A 20,373-nucleotide genomic window follows, 5' to 3' on the forward strand; every position below is an offset into this window, starting at 1 on the left:
ACGGAAAACCATCTTCAGGGCTGCCGATAGTAGGATTCGAACCTACTATCTCCCGGATGCAAGCTCACAGCCGCGCGCCTCTACGCTGACTACAATTCAGTACTGTTTTTCTTTCCTGTAATGTATTAAATTAACCTTCATTCGAGTCACCTCAGTAGCTTGGGATTAGCCCCTATATCACTGGGCCTAGAGCCCCGTTAGGATTTTATTCTTCATTATCTAGGAGTGCAAGTATACGCCTCCATTCATTTTGTGTTGGGGCCATTAATTTAACCCGTTGTTCTTTTCCACGAAGGCCCAGTAGATTGGGTACTGTGCACTGACCTTTGTTAATTGTTAATTGTGCCTAGAGAGGTCAGAGAGTGTAAGAGTTTTGTAATGTTGCCTTAAGCGGGCTGTAAGAGATGTTTAAAAGTTGGAGAGCATATAAGCTCTTTTCTAAACTAAACTGCATATTGTGGTGCGCCTCTGGAAGGCTGTAAAGTTGTTGGAGCAAAGAGCTCTTAAATTGGAAGATTCTGATTCTTGTCTAAACGTTGATAGTTTGCAAAATTTTGTAAACTGGATCCAGTATCTCAGAATTTGTAAACTAAGGGCTTGAAGCCCCAAATCTGTAAAATTCCCTAATCTTGGGTTTTCCAATGATTGTTTCAAGATTGCTATTTGTACCTGTCACTTTATTGTTTCACCAAGTGAAAAGTTCGTTAAGTTTGTGATTTAAAGAGAAATATAACCTTTGTTAACGTTTTAAATTATTTTTTGATATTGTAGTTAGACCCATTCTACCCAGCACCTTCTTTCACCTTTGCGATCCCACAAAACACGGTATCAATTACCACCACCAAAATTTGCCTTCTCCCTTTTTCTTTTCTGATTATAGCTAGGAGAGGTGATCGTATATAGGCGAAGTTGAACTACACTTTAAAATAATGATCACCACCACCACCAACATCATCACCACCACCACCACCACCACGTCCGGCTCCGTGGCTAAATGGTTAGCGTGCTGGCCTTTGGTCACAGGGGTCCCGGGTTCGATTCCCGGCAGGGTCGGGAATTTTAACCTTAATTGGTTAATTTCGCTGGCACTGGGGCTGGGTGTATGTGACATCTTCATCATCATTCCATCCTTATCACGACGCGCAGATCGCCTACGGGTGTCAAATCAAAAGACCTGCACCTGGCGAGCCGAACTTGTCCTCGGACACTCCCGGCACTAAAAGCCATACGCCATTTCATTTTCATTTACCACCACCTCCACCACCACCACCATCATCATCATCATCAACAACAACAAGAGGCAACAAACGGGCGTAAAGTGAATCAACACTAAGAAAACCAGGTCACCATGTAGATGATTCTGAAAATCAGAACAATATAGTACAGTATTACGCTTAAGTTTGCTTACTCTAATAAAATATGAAGATATAGTTAAATGAACGCCTGTCGCTGTATATAAATACTATAGTCGTAGCTACTGGAAATTCTCTTTTACATGGAGCCTGATTCCTTTTTGTTCTTTATTGTTTTATACTTTGCTTTACGTCACACTGACCCAGATAGGTCTTATGGCGACGATGGGATAGGAAAGGGCTAGGAGTGGGAGGAAAGTGGGAATGTGGCCGTGACCTCAATTAAGGCACAGCCCCAGCATTTGCCTGGTGTGGAAATGGGAAACAAAAGTGGGTTCGAATCCACTATCTCCCGTGTGCAAGTTCACAGCTGCGTGACCCCTAATCGTACTGTCAAATCACTCGGTGGAGTCTGATTCACATGAATGCGACTTTTATCTTCAAATGTTTAATTCAAAATCATTCAGAGAAAGAAAATATTGTATCACCTTTCTCAAAGACAATGTCAGGTGACCTGTCGTGAAGTTTCCTTAAAATGTTCTGCATGTAATTAAATTGTATACCTTTAAAGTATTTATATTTGTCCGTGTTATTTCTTTCTAACGATTTTTGCAGTGAAGTGTAAATGTAAATTTTGATATTCAAGTCGCATTGGTCACTGAGGCTTCTACCGGCCGATATCAGTTTAGCGAGAGGGAGAAACGGCAGAAGACTCGCTGAATATGATTAAGGTAGCTTTTAGAGGGTCTCTGCGGAATTCACTCCAAGCCTTCGCGGCAAATATGGTCGAAGTCATTTGCGTTGCATCTGCCCGGTAATCGGTAGAGCGTCTCCACACAGGCGAGTGGCTTCAGTACGAGTTCCGTTGGCTCAAAGAGAAGCTGTTTAAGATATTATCTAGTTAATAATGAATCTAACAACACTTCTATTAAAGGTGATGAGTTTCATAGAACATCATCACTTTGTATGAAGTAATTTACAATACATACTATGTTGCTTCACAGAGAAAAGCCACGCTTATAACTTTATATTTCAAAGAATATAGATGAAAAAGTGGGAAGCGATGACGTTATATCAGAATTATGACCTTCTTTCAAGAGTGGTAGAGACAGATGAAGAAAAAAGATGCCCCATTTGCATGTAAGGTTCGTAATAGTCAACCATAATCAATGTCACGACAGTTGTAAGCTACGCTAGAGAAGGCTAGGTCTGCATTTACAGTGCAATGCATGGCTAAGTAAAGGCCGGTGACAATTTGAATTATTAAACATAAACCAAGGAGGGAACCAAAGTTTCATTGAATGGATATTTTTTTTTGCTAGTTGCTTTACGTCGCACCGACACAGATAGGTCTTATGGCGACGATGGGACAGGAAAGGACTAGGAGTGGGAAGGGAGCGGCCGTGGCCTTAATTAAGGTACAGCCCCAGCATATGCCTGGTGTGAAAATGGGAAACCACGGAAAACCATTTTCAGGGCTGCCGACAGTGGGGTTCGAACCTCCTATCTCCCGAATACTGGATACTGGCCGCATTTAAGCGACTGCAGCTATCGAGCTCGGTGAATGGAATCTAATCTGGGGATGGACGGTACACTGATGTAAGATGATTATTGAAAGTAAGAGAGGGGCGTGAGCCCAAACTTCAACACAAATATAAGTCAAGTATAAATAAATAAATACACTCATTCATTCAGGTATTTTGCCTTATGGCAAGTCTTATCATGAGATAACCTCTTCCACTTTTACCTGTCCATAGCCAAGATTTTAATCTCCAAATATGTATTTCCTTTGATGTGGTCCAGCAGTTGATACCTTTTCCTTCCTCTTCTTCTTTTGCCTTTCACCATTCTTTCTTTCAGTAAACAGTCCCTCCTCAAACAATGTTCGATCCAGTTCATTTTTCTCCTTCTAATGATTTGCAACGTAGATCATTCTTCACCAACTCTTCGTAATATCTCTTCATTCCTTACCCGGTCTTCCCATTTCACCTGTTCTGTTCTCTTCCATATCCACATCTCTAGTGCCTGCGATCTTCTTTCATCTCTCTTCCGTACTTTCCAAGTATCTTCAACATACAGCGAATTATTTTCCTCAAATCTTTGTTTAGTGTCCCACAAAGTAATTTAAATTTCCTCTTGAAACCTTACATTGTCATGACAAGCCTTTTTTTTATTTATTTCTGTTATGCAGTACATATTTTCAGGCTCTGAAAATCCAGGTGTCAATCTCCATCGGGGTAGAGTTTGAGATGTGTAATATTTTCTGTGCACATGAAGATGTGTATTAAGACGAATACAAACGCCTATTCCCTGTGCCAGATGAATTAACCATACACAGTTAAAATCCTCGGTCCAGTCGGTAATTGAACACGGGTCCCTCTGAACGAAACGCCAGTGCGCATAATATGATCAGCAGTCCGAATCAGTCATTCGTATTCGATATAGCCGTTCTTTTGTCGGCACAATGTCATGGACTACCATATACCATGTAGATCGCACTTTAGCAGGGAGATGAGGAGCGCTAAAGTTTTTTCAAAGTTGTTGAAAGTCGGTGTTCTGTTGAAATAAACGCATGAGTGGTGTAGATATTAGACGAAATAAATCAGCATAAACCCGACGTGTTAATTGTATTTCTGGTACGAACCTGGCTTCCGTCAAATAGCACCATTCTTGCAAATAAATGCGGAGATACTTCAGGGTGGGCGGGACAATCCGAAGATCAGGTGGATTGCGTAAGTCCGTCACAGTAGACCAGAGTTTCAACCAATCAGATGAGAAGCTCCCGTGGTTAATTTCTAATTTTCTTCCACGACCCAAGAAGATGCTTGACATTTAATGATGACGTTTACCAACCCAAGTCACCAGCTGTTGGTGGAAGGCACAAGGTAGTTATCGGTACTCGGAAGATACTTCCACGCCAAATGTACCAGGAACTAGCACATATTATCTGTCTAGCAAACGTTGCAGGCAGTGGTAGGTCCACATCCCTTGGATAGATGGAGGTCTCGGAAGTAGAGTTCTCTTGCATAGACTTTTATCTTGTTGACAACAGTTCCCCAGTTTTGTTAATTCATGTCACTGATTTTTCGAGCGTATTATATGACAAGTTTCTTGTGTGTTTCTACCGTTTGTAGTGGTGGGAGTTGAGGTAATGATGCCCAGTCTCCTAAGGGAATCACTTTGGATTTACGATAGTTGATAGACAACCCAGATACTGCACTGAACTGTGCGAGAGCATTTCGCATGTGGAGTATATCGTTATCCGATATTAATATTACACTGACGTCATCCGCACTTCCTTGTGTTGTTGTTGTTGTTGTTGTTTGAGTCATCAGTGCTCCCATTTCCTTATGCAGCTTGCAAATGAGACGATTTATTGCCAAGGTAAACAGCACCATCCAAGCCGGACATCCTTGTTGTACTGATCTCTTAATGGGAATGGTTTTAGTGTGGAAGCCATTAATTTGCAAAATAGCAGATACGTTTGTGTATAGACACTGAATGTAAGAGATAAATGTGGGACTTAAACCATGCTATTTTAAACATTTTAGCAGTTACTGATGATTTACACTGTCAAATGCACGCTGAAAGTCTAAAGACACTAGTAAGCTCTGTGAATGAGTTCGTTCGGTTGACGCCACGTAATCACGCAACGAACAGGTAAAAATCATTGTTCGTCCAGGCACTCCACAGTGTTGTGCAGGGTAAATGACGGAGGATAATAATGGTCGTAATCTGTTGACGAGAATTCTGGCTAATATTTTGTAGTCGTAACTTAGGAGGGTGACTGGGTGATAGTCATTGACAGTGGTAGCTGTAGAGAACTACTTTATCAGTACAACAATCCCTCGACGATGTTATTCCCAAAGTTGTTTCCTCTGTAAAAAAGTGTTCAGGACGCAGGTGAGATCGTCTCCAATTATCGGTCAGCAGGTAGAGTAAAATTCCTAAGGTATTCCATCAATCCCATGTGTTTTTGAACTCTTCCCTTGACGTATCGCTTTTAAAACCTCTTCTTTGGTTATGGGTCCTTCAAGGCTTGAGTAATCCTCTTCTCTGAACAGTGGATGCTTACAGTCAGCAAAAAATGCATTGTCGTGGGTGGGCTCGGCATCAAACAGTTGTCGATAAGAGGAATCGAAAGTCTTACTTATAGTCGGTTGTGTTGTATATTCTTTTCCTTCTGGGTCTTGAACTTTCAATACGAGAGATGATCTGCAGCGCTTGAAGTCATTCATTAAATGAGAAAGATTGATCCGTTCATTTTCGATTGATTCATTGACCCGACTGCGTATTTTGAGTCCCTGCAGTCGTTGATGATACATATAAAATATTTTTGTTTTATAGCGGCTGATTTCACTTCTTTTCTGTGGTGATGGCAGGTAGTTTTCTTGTGTCATAAATACACCTAAAATAAAAGTATATTAGACGCTCTTCGTCTTGATAAAGTTCGTAAGAAATATTTAATTTGCGGCTTTACATACAGATCCCACCAATCAGCACAATCTTGATATCTAATCTTTCTTTTACTCCATTTTGACCAAAGCAATTGCAACTCTTCAAGGATACTAGTATTTTGAAAACAGGTTACAATCATCTTCCTGCCGGGCTGAGTGGCTCAGACGGTTGAGGCGCTGGCCTTCTGACCCCAACTTGGCAGGTTCGATCCTGGCTCAGTCCGGTGGTATTTGAAGGTGCTCAAATACGTCAGCCTCGTGTCGGTAGATTTACTGGCACGTAAAAGAACTCCTGCGGGACAAAATTCCGGCACCTCGGCGTCTCCGAAAACCGTAAAAGAGTAGTTAGTGGGACGTAAAACAAATAACATTATTTTATTATTATTCATTCATCTTCCCGTAAGAGCGTCCTCTAGGTATAAAATTTATGTTTAATACGTAGGAAAACAACTTCATGATCAGAAAATGTGACTGGTACTACTTCCACACGACTTATTTCATTAGCTAAATTTTGAGGAACATAAAATCCATACAGTCTTTCTGCTGAATTTGAAGAAAAGAAAGTAAATCCTGGGGTATTATGTTTTAGCAACCGAGCGTCTCACATTTGGAGATTTGTAACTAAAGTCTGTAAGCTCCTGCTCGGCTTAAAGGGACCTGTGCAGTCTACTGCACGCAGTACACAGTTAATATCACCCCACCCCACCCCCACATCACATAATGTGTATGCAAGGAGCGAAGTAAATATGTTAAGTCTGACTGGAAGAATTCGTTCCTTTCCTGCCGTTTATTACTCCCAGATGGTATATAAATATTGTAAAACAGGTAATCTTGAAATCTGCCACTCAGTCCACGACCGGAGGGAAGCTTTTCTGTTGATTGCAGTTCAATACCTGACTTAGAAAGAATAGCAGTACCTAGGTTATCACTACCAGTGTTTACATAGGCATTGTAATTTAATAGCGAGGAAAAATCATTGATGCAGACCTCCTGTAGCATTTCAAGATCTACAGTATATCTTGACACTGTAGAAATTTCAGTAGAGCATGCATTTTAGTTGGCGATAGATTATTGTTGAAGCTGACTGTCTACACTGTCAGTGTGAGGGTCATGACACTACAACAGAGAGAAAAATAGAATGCAGTCCACATATCGATATTCTGTTAAACTATTTCTTCGTAGTCGGGGGATGTAATCCTTGCTTACTCGTTCCTGTCTTATACGGATGGTTTCGTTGTTTACGAAATAACTTGTCTACTTTTTGCTGACCGGTATTACATTCTGTTACTTCAAGCGATATTTCTGCTACTGGGTCCTCCCTCCACAATATTTCCTCCTCTAGGTCCATCTGACTGTTCCACGATTCGAGAGTGGGAGGAGTATTGTTGCTCTGAAAATTGCAAAAAAAACAGATGTTTACAATTCTGAATTTAAATAAATGGAGAATTAGGACTTCTCTGTCTGATGCGGACTTAGAGGCTGTACTTAGAATTTCTACTGCCAAATCGATTGTACCCATTATTGGTAAATTAGTTGCCGCAAAAGGATGTCAGCAATCGACTTAAACCCTAAATGTACATTAAGGCAAACGCAAAGTATGTACAGAATAAATTGTGTGTTTATGTGTTCACAGAACTGTCATAAATAATATTGTTTTCATAAGCTGCGCGCTGACTTGACCTGTGGTTCTGGCTCTGTCACTTCCCCTCCTTCCCCCACCACCTCAACGGTGCTATAGCACAGCACCGGGGCTGCTGACATGGCCGGCCGGGGCCGTGGGAGCACCTAATTTGGAATCGCTTGCTCTATACGAATGTAAGTACTTTTGGTAGCTTCTGTCATTATTAAATTTGAGACAGGCTGCATTCTGTTTTCCGACTAGTTGAATTGTTTGTAGTTCATCATCACATAGCTTTAGAACGACTTCTATCCACTGGTGAATTTCGTGGGCTGTTGGTCTCTGTTGCTCCTTGCCGAATACAACTTTCAGTGTTTCTGCCGTGTAATTTTGGATGCCATTTTGCCTAACTGCATTCGTTCAATAACTTCGACTTCAAATGAACAAACACCGGACGAGTTTCCCGTGCGGTAAGGGTCGCGTAGCTGTGAGCTTGCATCCGGGAGATGGTGGGTTCGAACCCCACTGTCGGCAGCCCTGAAGATGGTTTTCCGTGGTTTCCCATTTTCACACCAGGCAAACGCTGGGGCTGTACCTTAATTAAGGCCACGGCCGCTTCTTTCCCACTCCTAGGCATTTCCTGCCCCATCGTCGCCATAAGACCTATCTGTGTCGGTGCGACGTAAAGCAAATAGCAAAAACAATGAACAAACACTCACACTACCGTCTTCGTCAAGTTAGCAGCGGACCGGCCAGACAACCTGCTTGACCGGCTGTATAAGCAAGACTACCGTATTCGGCGTAGGGCTGTGGCGCAGCGGACTGCGTCTGCAGTAGCAGTTCGAGCGGCAGTTGGCACCATAGTGACGCAACGAACTGTTCGAAATAGGTTACTTGAAGGACAGTTCTGAGCCAGACGCCCTGTGGCGTGCATTCCACTTACCCCAAACCACCGCCGTCTGCACCTTCAGTGGTGTCAAGCGAGAGCTCATTGGAGGATGGAGTGGAGGTCCATTGTGTTTCCCGATGAAAGCCGGATCTACCTTGGTGCCAGTGATGGTCATGTGTTGGTTAGAAGGAGGCCAGGTAAGCGCCTGCATTCCACCTGTCTGCAGCGTCGACACACCGGTCCTACATCGGGAGTTCTGGTCTGGGAAGGAATTTGCTATGGTAGCAGGAACACTCGCGTGGTTATCGCACGCACCCTGACTGCAGATGCTGCCATTCATAAACAGCATTCCCGGGGGTGTTTGCCTACAGAATAATGCACGCCCGCATGCCGCTGTTGTAACCCAGTGTACTCTACAGAGTGTCGACGTGTTGCCTTGGCCTGCTCGATCTCCCGATCTGCCTCCAATCGAGCACGTATTGGACATCATTGGACGACAACTCCAGCGTCATCCACAACCGGCATTATTCGTCCCTGTATTGACCGACGAAGTGCAACAGGCATGGAACTCCATCCCACAACCTGACATCTGGCACCTGTACGACACAATACTTGCACGTTTGCATGCTTGCATTCAACATTCAGGCGATTACACCGGTTATTTATGGACCAGCATGGCACATTTCCGAAGGCTTTGCTCGTGCGGATATTGACCTTTAGTCTTGTACCTTTAATCAATTAAATGTCCTCCTCCGTAGCGTAACGGTTAGAACTATTAGCTGCCATCCTCGGTGGCCCGGGTTCAATTCCCAGTACTGCCAGAAGTTTAAGAATGGCAGAAGGGCTGGTATGTGGTTAAAATGGTACATGCAACTCACCTCTGTTGGGGGTGTGCCTGAAAAGAGCTGCACCACCTTAGGATGAGGACACGAGTTTAATCAATTAAATATATTACTTCGACAAATATATTGCCAAAATTTCCGTATTCTACAATCCTTATTCCATGGTGTTTGGATTTATTTCCGCCAGTGTGTAATAATTTGATTTTCTGTATTCCTGTACTCTCAGTGCATAATTTGGTCAAGATATGGAAAATTTTACTACAAACCTCTGAACTCTCCCTTTGTGAAGCCGGACTGAGTGGCTGAGATGGTTGAGGCTCTGATCTTCTAACCCCAACTTTGCAGGTTCGATCCTGGCTCAGTCCGGTGGTACTTGAAGGTGCTCAAGTACGTCACCTCGACGCCTCCGAAAAACGTAAAGTAGTTAGTGGGACTTAAAGCTTTTAACATTATTTCTCCATCTTCGCGAAAAAGCTTAGTATACAACTTCATCACCCATGAGAGTTAGGTACCTACTCACGTGATTACGTGAAGCATTACTATTGGTCATGTGGAAATACGACTTCTTGAAACAGAAAACACCGGGCGAGTTGGCCGTGCGGCTAGGGACGCGGCTGTGAACTTGCATCCGGGAGATAGTGGGTTCGAACCCCACTGCCGGCAGCCCTGAAGATGGTTTTCCGTGGTTTCCCATTTTTACACCAGGCAAATGCTGGGGCTGTTCCTTAATTAAGGCCACGGTCGCTTCCTTCTCACGTCTAAGCCTTCCCTATCCCATAAGACCTATCTGTGTCGGTGCGACGTAAAACAAATTGTAAAAAAAAAGAAAGCACGGAATTACGTCGCATTGGAAATAGTTTCAAATTTCAATCGCACTCCAGAGAGGGATACACATCATTTAGGTGATAAGATATTTCTACTGTAAACAAGTCAATATTTGCCGTGCTTTGGTACCAAGAACCCACTTTTTTAAATGGAGAAACGTCACTTTGGGAATAAGCCTTTCAATTCATGGACGTGAATATTCCTGCCGTGACAACCGGAAACTTATGGAACCGCAAAATTTCGTGTCGAGAGAAATCTAATAAAATACATGGAAACAATATCAGTCCTCAATGCTTAATTATACAGATGTTTAATGGAGGATAAAACAATATAGCGTTTAGACAAATTCACGTCGGTGTCACGATGAAAGAAGGAATCTTAGAGGCATCTGGGCTGTAGTAAACCGTCATACGAATTATCCTTAACCAAAATCGTATCAGAAAGAAACATTTCCCGTTACTACGTTTATAATGATGCAGATTCGCAACCAGGTTTCAAACGACTCATCAGAGTGATGTTTCTCGCCTGCATCGTGGGCTATCTAAATCAAACCCCATGGCGGTACTGCACTGATGGGCCTTGGCTACTAACCAACCTCTGCTCAGCCCGAAAGCCTGCAGGTTACGAGGTGACTCATGGTCAGTGTGACGAATTCTCTCGGCCGTAATTCCGGAATCTTTAGACCGCGGTCACCATCTCACCGTCAGACAGCTCCTCAATTGCAATCAACCCTTGGATCAACGTAAAAATCCCTGACCTGGCCGGGAATTCAGCTCGGAAACTCAGGATGTGAGACAGGCACGCTACTCCTAGACCGCAGAACCGTAATCTAAGGCTGTCCAGCAAACACTTTATAATTCAGAAATGTTGTGAAAGTGTTGATTTCACTATTTTAGGCAACTTCCAATGCATATCTGGCTGAATGTTTCGAGTCTTGGCTTTTGGGCATCTGTGCTCCGCGTTCAATTAACGGTCTTATCGTGGAATTTTAATCGTAAACAGTTAACATTCTACTGGAGTGGATACTATGGATGAGTTAATTTTTGTTGGGTGACATTGAGCATGCTACCAGAGATCTTTAGCATGCCAACAGCAATGACATGGAGCACCAAGATTTTTTACCGTTCTTCAAAAATCGATGCCGTCAGCCAGGGTCAAACCCGCAAACTTACCATCATGAGTCATACACTCTACCACTGATCCATCGAGGCAGCTACTACAGAAAGCTCACACACTATACATCGGAGGGTCGGCCTCACCGTTTATTTATTTTTTAAATTATTTTTTCATTCCCCAACCTGAAGGGGTGGGGCGGGCCATCTAAAGGTTAACGCCCTCTCTCTGTCCAGGAGATTAGACGCGGTTAGGAAGAAGTAAGAGAAGAGGATGATGATGATTGTTGTTTAAAGGGGCCTAACATCGAGGTCATCGGCCCTAAGAGAAGAGAGAGATGGGTAAAAAGCGGTATGAATAAGTTAAGAAGATTAGAATAAAGGATGTGTAGGGTACCTAGTGCTCTATGGACAGATTTAGAAATACATGTATAGTAGAGATGCAAAGAAGGGAATGTTCAACTAAGATTGCAAGGGATAAGTTGAAGTGCAGGGATGTGATAGAAGGAGGAGAAGTTAACAAGAGAAGTGAGTGGGAGGCTGAGGAGGTGATAGGCTGGCGATGGTAGCGAAAAGTTACGGGTTCTGTGTGGATAAGGTTGGATATGTGGACTAGGTGGTGGAGGAGGAGGAGCAGGTCGGGGACGGCGACGAGGTGTGGTATGTCGGGGCGAGGTTTGGGGAGGGGAGCGAGATGGTTCAACTCGATGGTGGCGGCCATAGAGGTTTATCCCGTTGTCGATGAGACGTTGAGCGTCTTCGGAAGTTGGAAGATGGAGTCTGACTAAGAAGGTCGGACCGTTGACATTGTGGATGCGAAACGCTCTTCGGACGGGCAGTCCTGCCTGGCGGAGTTCCTGGGCGATGACGTCAGCTGGTACACTTGGTTCCACACCGCGAACGACGCAGTTATACAGGATATTACGGTGAGAAGGCGGTGGCGTCGATGGTGGACGAAACATGCTTCCAGGAGTAACAGGAGTAGTAGTTCCCTCGGCAGGTGGCTGATGAGATGTGCTCTGGGGACGTAGTAGATCAGGGGTGTGAGGGATGGGGAGAGAAGACATCATTAGGGGGAAAATATGGAACATCTTTGAGGCGGTAATAGGAGTGTTGGGGGAGGTGTGCGCTGAGGTGGTGGTGGTGGTGGTGGTGGTGGTGGTGGTGGTGGTGGTGGTGGTGGTGGTAATGGTAGTAAAATGGGTGGTGTAACTAGACGACGAAGGTGGGCGTGGTGACGGGTATGGAGGTGGAGGGATGGCGACGGGCGAAGCGGCTGTAGCAGGTGCGTTGTCCATGAGTTGCACTAAGACGTTGGGAGGAGTAGATTCCACATTATGAAGGCGATGTTGGATGAGCGCACAATTATCCTTGATGTTGAAGTAGGCTTCTGCAGAGGCGATATACAAAAGTACATCGGGTTATGGTGAGGGCCGTCCTAGAGCCGTGCGGCACTATGAACGCCGAGCTTGCGAAGATCGGTCTGCATGCCCTCGTCGGAGATTGCAAGGTCAACATCACGGACTATGCAGGTATAATACAGGGTGGGGAGGCCGCCTTCCTACTTGGTGCCAGCCGATATGTTTGTTTACGGTCGGCGGAGTGCGGAGTAAAGATGTGTCGTCACCCGGCCGAAAAAAGAAGAGAAGTTGTGGAGACGTACAGATGTGCCCACGTGAGAGATGTGTTGTGAGACCTCCTCGGTGTGTCTTCGTCGCACCACAGAAGTTAAGTCTGGCAGTATTAGCCAAACAAATTGTTTATTTTTACCAGGTGTATGCATACGTTTTTGCCGGGTTTTGTTGTAAAGAAAACACGTAATTTTAAAGGGAAATTAATTTTTGTTTATTGAAAATATTGGCCATCGGCTTCTACACACTTCGCCCATCTTTCAGATAAGTTATGAATACCACGCCAGGAAAACTGCTTGTCTTTTGCGGCAAACCATTCGTCGAGCCATTTTCCAACTTCCTAGAGATTGCTGAAGTGCTGCTCTGCGAGCATGTGCTCCATTGATGTGAAGAGGTGATAGTCAGATGGCGCCAGGTCGGGGAAGTACGGCGGGTGCGGAAGGATGTCTCACCCAAGCGATTTCAAGGTGTCTTTCACTGGTTTTGCTGTGTGAGACGGCGCAATGTCGTACAACAAAATCACTTTGCCATGTCTTCTGGCCCATTTCGGTCGTCTTTCGATCAATACCCGATTTAAATTAATCATTTGTTAGCAATAGCGTTGTGTTTGAATTGGATCATCATCCAGTAGTGCCTGCAATTGCTTGTCTTCGCACTTTTGTATTCTACCAGAGCGGACTATATTTCACATTGACATCACCACGTTTACATTGTCGAAATCCTGTCTCACATGTTCTAGTCGATGGAGCGTGTTCACCACATGTTTCTGCCAATGAACGATGACTTTCCACATCCTTTTTCGTTTGATTAAATAAGAAAAGCATGTGCTGCAAATGTTCTTTTTCAAGCACAAACGTCGACATGATCATTGAACGATACAACACAGACGCTAGTGTTTGGTGGACTCAATTTATGTGTGTTGGTAGGATGTCAGACGAACAAACAGACGCATGTGTCAAATTCATACACTGCATACTGTTCGCTGACACCATATCTTAGTGAAACCGGAAGAGACTTATGCATACACCTGGTGAATGCGTATTATCAGTTCAATATTATATTTTGGTCCCTATTAATAATATTATATTTATTAATTACTTAATCAGTTTACCCTCAAGGGTTGCTTTTCCCCCCGCACTCAGCGAGTGATCCCACATCTACTGCCTCAAGGGCAGTATCCTGAAGCGTTAGATGTAGGGTCTGGGATACAACTGTAGAAAAGGACCAGTACCTCGTCCAGGTGGCATCACCTGCTATGCTGAACAGGACCGTTTCAGGGGATGGGAAGACTGGAAAGGATAGGCAAGGAAGATGGAAGTAAGTGGCCGTAGCCTTAAGTACTAACCCGGCATTTTATTATTATTATTATTATTATTATTATTATTATTATTATTATTATTATTATTATTATTATTATTACCGTGGTTTGGTGGATTAGAAGAGTTGAAAGAAGGTGCCGGGGTGAATGGGTCTAACTACAAAATTAAATTCAATTTAAAACTGTAACAAGGTTATATTTTTCTCTCTTTTAAAAGAAACAACAAGTAGCAACAAAACTTAACAGCTTCTAACTCGTTGAGATAACAATGGTACCCAGCTTAGAAAAATCCAAGATTTCAACTTTTAACACACTTTGGGAACCAGTCCCTAGTTTTACAACTTTTGAACATCCCACCTTACAGAGGAGCATAATTTTACAAAGGGCAGAAATCCCCTAACAACATGGAGCACTTTCTCCCAACTTGCCATGTCAAGCCTCCTAGAAGCACATTTCCAGTACTTAAAAGAGCTGACCCGCTCTCAGTTTTTCGATCCTATAAAAGGCAATACCAGACTTTACACTTAATTGCCATCCAGGCACAACTTACACAAAATGAAACGGGGGTATCTTGTACCCAACCTACTGGGCCTTAGTAGAAAAAGAACATTTTTAGTAAATGGCCCAAAATGCAAAAATGAATGGCGGCGTGTACTTGCACTCCTACACATACATTCTTAAAACCTAAGAGGCACTAGGCCGACGAAACAGGGGCTATTCCCAGACTATGGAGGTGACTCCTATAATGAATAAATTTAACACATTAAGGAAGAGTAGAAAATCAGTTACCAAAACGTAGTCACCTCAAATCAAAATGAAGGGGAACTCGAGAGGGTAAAGCACTCTCTTTCCCCGATTTACAGTTAAAGATATATGAAGTTTTTACATAAGCCGGCACAAATTTACATTTTTTGAAAGGTAGGGTACATTGTAAAAGTTTCGGACCTTTCTCGCGGGTTAAACTGCTGAGCTAGCAAGAAATGAAGATGTTAAACGGCCATTACCTTACAGAAGAGCAGCTGCCTGATGAAAGAGGCGCTTCCGCCTCCAGCTACACGTCCATACACTAGATTAGATGTTGATGAAGTGGCCGAGGGACAAGAAAATCAGCAGTTTTTATACCCTCAGGGAAGGTTCGAGACCTTTCATGAATAATTAAGACACGCCCACAGTCGTTTATTGGCTAGAGTACAAAGTTACATACAAAATCGAAGAAGAAGAAGAAGAAGAAGAATTAATTACAGAAATATTTGATTGGCTAAGTTCAAAGCAGGCGGCAAGAAAGGATTAATATTGCCAACCCACGCATGAAAGAACGAAATTTAGTAAAAACAAAAACTTATGAATACAAAATTTCTTCGGGAAAGTTCCTTCACCTCGCACCAGGGTGCATGATCATAGTTTTTAGGCGGTGACATTTATGAGAGAATGTCCACACTTTTTGATCAATAGAAAACAAAACAAGCTGAACTCCTCACAGTACTGACAACTTCGTAATCACAAAATTTACAGTAGTGACATATTCTGAGAAAACTTATGAGTTGATATAGTTGTTAAATTTCAGAGTTTCTCCTGTAGGCTTTTATTGGGTAGCTTAAAGTTACACATCAAAATCGAAGAAGAAAGACACGATTGGTCAAAAATTAATTACAGAAATTCTGGATTGGCTAAGTTCAAAACTGGCGGAAGGAAAGATTAATATTGCCAACCCACAAATTAAAGAACGAAATTTAGTAAGGACAAAAAATTATGAGTACAAAATTTCTTCAAGAAAGTTCCTTCACTTCGCACCAGGGTGCATGATCACAGTTTTTAGGCACTGACATCTATAAGAGAATGTCCAAACAAAAACACGTCGAAATTCACACAGTGACATCTTCAGAGGAAAGGTTTAAGAACATCCAGTTTTAAGTTCACTGTTTCTCCTGTAGAGGAGTACTTTACGGCGGAAAATTTGAATGTGCGGCGTAGAGGTTTACCACCCGGTACAATTATTATTATTATTATTATTATTATTATTATTATTATTATTATTATTATTATTATTATTATTATTAACAAATATATCACTCAGTTACAGTAGTGTAATAATAAAGTAATGTTAGAACATAATTACCCAACAACAACAACAACAACAACAACAACTACAACTACAAGAGTACAACAAGCAATTCCATGGAAAGAAAATATTACAATAATACTACTAGTTTAACATTCTAAATCCAGCAGAAATTCATTGTCCATCATTTACAACTTTTACTTTTCACTTTACACTAGCATCCATGATATTCTTCAACGATTTGATATCGGAACGGAATCTATCAAAGAGTTTGCAGGTAATTTATTCCAATACCGTATGGTCCTGTTTGCGACGAATAAGTAGCCCAAATCCGTATGCTAGTTTCTGACGCTATTTTTATGCTTGTGATCATTTCTCGATAAGTACGAGGGGAGTTCCAACCTATTACTAATATTACACCTGGCAACCCTTCCGGTGTAGCTCTTATAAAGAACAGGTGAGCTCTAGTTCTTTTAGACTCAAGAATTTCCCAATTAATGGCAGTCCTCCTATTCCCATCTATGAAACGCATCGCTCTTCCTTGAACTTCTTCTAGGGAATTTATTAAAATATCTCTGTAAGGATCCCAGCATTCAGATCCATATTCGAGATTCGGTCTTACCAAACATTTATAAAGTTTACTTTTGGCACCAGTATTAGATTTCTTGAGATTCCGCTTAATAAAATGTAACGATCTCCAGTATTTCTTAACTACATTTTTCACTTGCTCTTGCTCTTGCCATGGAAACACCACGAATAACCACTTCAATGATGCTGAGGTGGGAGTCGAACCGCCTTTATTCAATTGTCCTCCCGATGCTGAGGAGACCCCGTTCAAGTCCTCGTACCAATTTTTAAATTAATTGGCAGAGCTGCGAATCGAACTCGAATCTCTGGGGGTGGCAGCTAATGACACGAAAGACTACACCACAGAAGCGGACCTCTCTTAGTATTTTTGCAGGTGAAAGAGAAATAAGGTTGTGTTCGGGAATGATAAAGTTATCTTTTTTTATTGTCAGTTGCCTTTATGACCGTTATAACTGTATCAATATCCGCAAGTACTGAAGCAGAGAATTTAACTCGAATCAACTGGGTGGAAAAACTATTACTGTATGTTTATATATCGACCACGTTTGTGGAAACAGATGCAGCAATTGGGATACACTCCCATGGTATTTCCCACCCCTTCAATTACATCGTCTCCCGAGGGATCTGCACGTACTGCACAGACGAGCAATAGCCACTGTACAGGCAACTGCTACTCAAAGACAATTAAGAATTCGTATCTGTGTTTCATTCCACGTGCTGGTTATATAAGCGTGAATATTCCACCCGCCTTTGTTCTTTTCCACTCGTATTTGACGCTGCATTTCCTAACCGCTAAGCCATGAACAAAATCATGTTCCAGCCGATGAGCATATGATAATATCTCCAGTAAAAAAACGTGATCGCTAATTTACTTGGATTCCAGCAATGTCACAACGAAGTAACTCAGCTGTTACAACATCCGCTCCAGGTTATATTGCTCCTACTCACTCACATTTAACAGTTCACTTGTTTCCAATTTCAGCGTTTGCAATAGGGGCCAGTAATACAGTTTCTACTGAACGGCAGCAAACTCCGAAATTCTTTACCTGCTCATATGTATACATTGTCCTGAAAACCATATTGAAAATCATAGTAATGTTGTGAGTTTTAAGTCCCACTAACTACTTTTACGGTTTCCAAAGACGCCGTGAAGCCAGAATTTTGTCTCGTAGGAGTTCTTTTAAAATAAAAAACAAAGAAACAAAGCCGTGTCCGAACAAGCGATGAAGGCCCTTGAAATAAATGAAGGTAAAATATATCACGCCAGCCCCGTGGTGTAGGGGTAGCGTGCCTGCCTCTCGCCCGGATGCCCTGGGTTCGATTCCCGGCCGGGTCAGAGATTTTTCTCTCGACCTGAGGGTTGGTTCGAGGTCCACTCAGCCCACGTGATTAGAATTGAGGAGCTATCTGACGGTGAGATGACGGCCCCGGTCTCGAAAGCCCAGAATAACGGCCGAGAGGATGCGTCGTGCTGACCACATGGCCCCTCGTAATCTGTAGGCCTTCGGGCTGAGTAGCGGTCGCTGGGCAGGCCAAAGCCCTTTCAAGGGCGTTAATTGCCGTGGGGTAAAAAAATTATCACAATCCGTAACATTGGCGCTAAGTAGGGTGGTACCAGGTACTTATTTTTAGTGCAGGCTGAGGGAACCTCAGACCATGTGCCACTCCAGAAGCTGAAATGTTTCTCGATTTCCTGACACTGAAAGGAACCCGTGATTTTCCCGGTGAACCAAAAACGCTTTACCGCATAAGGTAGGCAGCCATTAGGAGTTCTTTTGCGTACCGATAAACCAACAGATACGAAACTGGCACATTTTAGATCCTTCAAAATACCTCCTTTTAGCTTATTTTATTATTATGACTAGCTGATGTACCCGTGCCTCGCTACGGGTTTCTCAGAAAGACTGTCTTTGTGGTTTTCCTAACTACGGCTAATTTAGGCTATTACAAAAACGTAAGTAAGAATGTAGGGATTAAAAGCAATGTTATCATATAAAATACACGCTCAAATGAAAAACCGCACATTTTCTCACTCCAACGAACAGTACTATGAAGCCGATCTAACAGTCCAAAGTTCCAGTGCTGGAATGACCAGGCCGCAGACAGCCGTGAAAACCCCTCTGCCATTGTTCCGTTAAATATGCACACTGCTCATTTCAATCAGTGCCTCAGTTTAGGGACTGAATAAGTCGAATGCTATGATGAACCAGTTTGTTACGTACCAGTAGTATCAGAAAATTTATGAACCAGAGGAATGGCATGCTTAAGAAGAAAGTGTTATCGAACTCGCCAGCTACTTCCCGCCAATATTCAGGCACGATGTTATACCTCGGTACGACCGGGCAAGTTGGCCGTGCTGTTAGGGCCGCGCAGCTGTGAGTTTGCATCCGGGAGGTAGTGGGTTCGAAAACCACTGTCAACATCCCTGAAGATGGTTTCCCGTGGTCTCCCATTTTCACACCGTAATTTACGCCAGGGCCGATTCTTTTCCACTCCTAGCCCTTTCCTATCACATCGTCGCCATAAAACATATCTGTGTCGGTGCGACGTAAATGAAATTAAAAAAGTACTCGGTATACAGCAGTAATCCCATATATCGGACATGACTGGCAACAGAAGACACAAAGCATATCACAACAAACAATGGTCAATATTGTGACCGTGAGGCCACAGCTGACTTGACAGGTGTTGGTGTGGCTTGTGTTCGCTTGTCGGCGAGATGGGGTGTGCGCGACCTTGGGCGAGGACGAGAACGAGTTTCTTTACGTGAAGAGGGCGGCCGGCCGGCTAACAAAATAAAAATTAAAAAAAATGAAGGTTGGCGAGAGAAAGAAAGATACCAGCGTGTGTCACTTGTAATTGCGAGGAACGATATGAATGAAATACTTATAATATCTTTGGTGGCGTGACGTGCATAATTACGGAAGGCTCAAGGAATAAATTAAAATAAACTGGATAAATAATAGCACATTTAGAGGATATAAATTAAAAACTGAAATTTTGAAATAATTTACAGGACCTTGTGGCTAAAATGGTGACAAAGTAGTATATTCGTACAGCAGAAGAATTTAGTATCTAAATTGACTCTACTTCCGTGCATGTGCACCAGACACGATATTTAAGTCATGTGATACGAGTACTCACTCTCACACACACTGACGTGTTCCTGGACTATCACCTTCAGTCGCTCCGAGCCCTTGACAGCAAGATTTTCAACGTGGAACGTCGCGAATACTGTCGTCAAGAATAGTGGCTTCACTCCTGTGCTCTACACTTCCGATAATTGTATTCAACTTAGAACAGTGCTGTGATCAGACGTCGAATGTGCAGATATTAATCCCTTAAGTACGTGTAATTTCCAAAATACAGTTACGTGTGTGTTTGGAGTTTATTGTAAAGCACTTTGTGTAAGTTTCAGCTTTCTCACGAGTGGACGCGGAAGACGTGGACGTGATCATTTCCAGAAGAGGACGGAACTTCGCATTATGGATTACCAGTGCTTCACCATGAAGTTCTAAACCATCGACCACCGTCGGCAGCGTTGGGATGCAGATTATTTCATCCTAGCATGGCTGATTGAGAACCCAGACTTCCAGACGTGAAGATTTCTCCTTAAGTTAAGTCGATTACGTCTCATTTATATCTGTTCTACGTAGTTTTGTTCTATTCTTTCTTTCTTCTT

The sequence above is a fragment of the Anabrus simplex genome, chromosome 5 (genome assembly GCF_040414725.1).
Source record: "Anabrus simplex isolate iqAnaSimp1 chromosome 5, ASM4041472v1, whole genome shotgun sequence".
In the NCBI taxonomy this organism is placed as follows: Eukaryota; Metazoa; Arthropoda; class Insecta; order Orthoptera; family Tettigoniidae; genus Anabrus; species Anabrus simplex.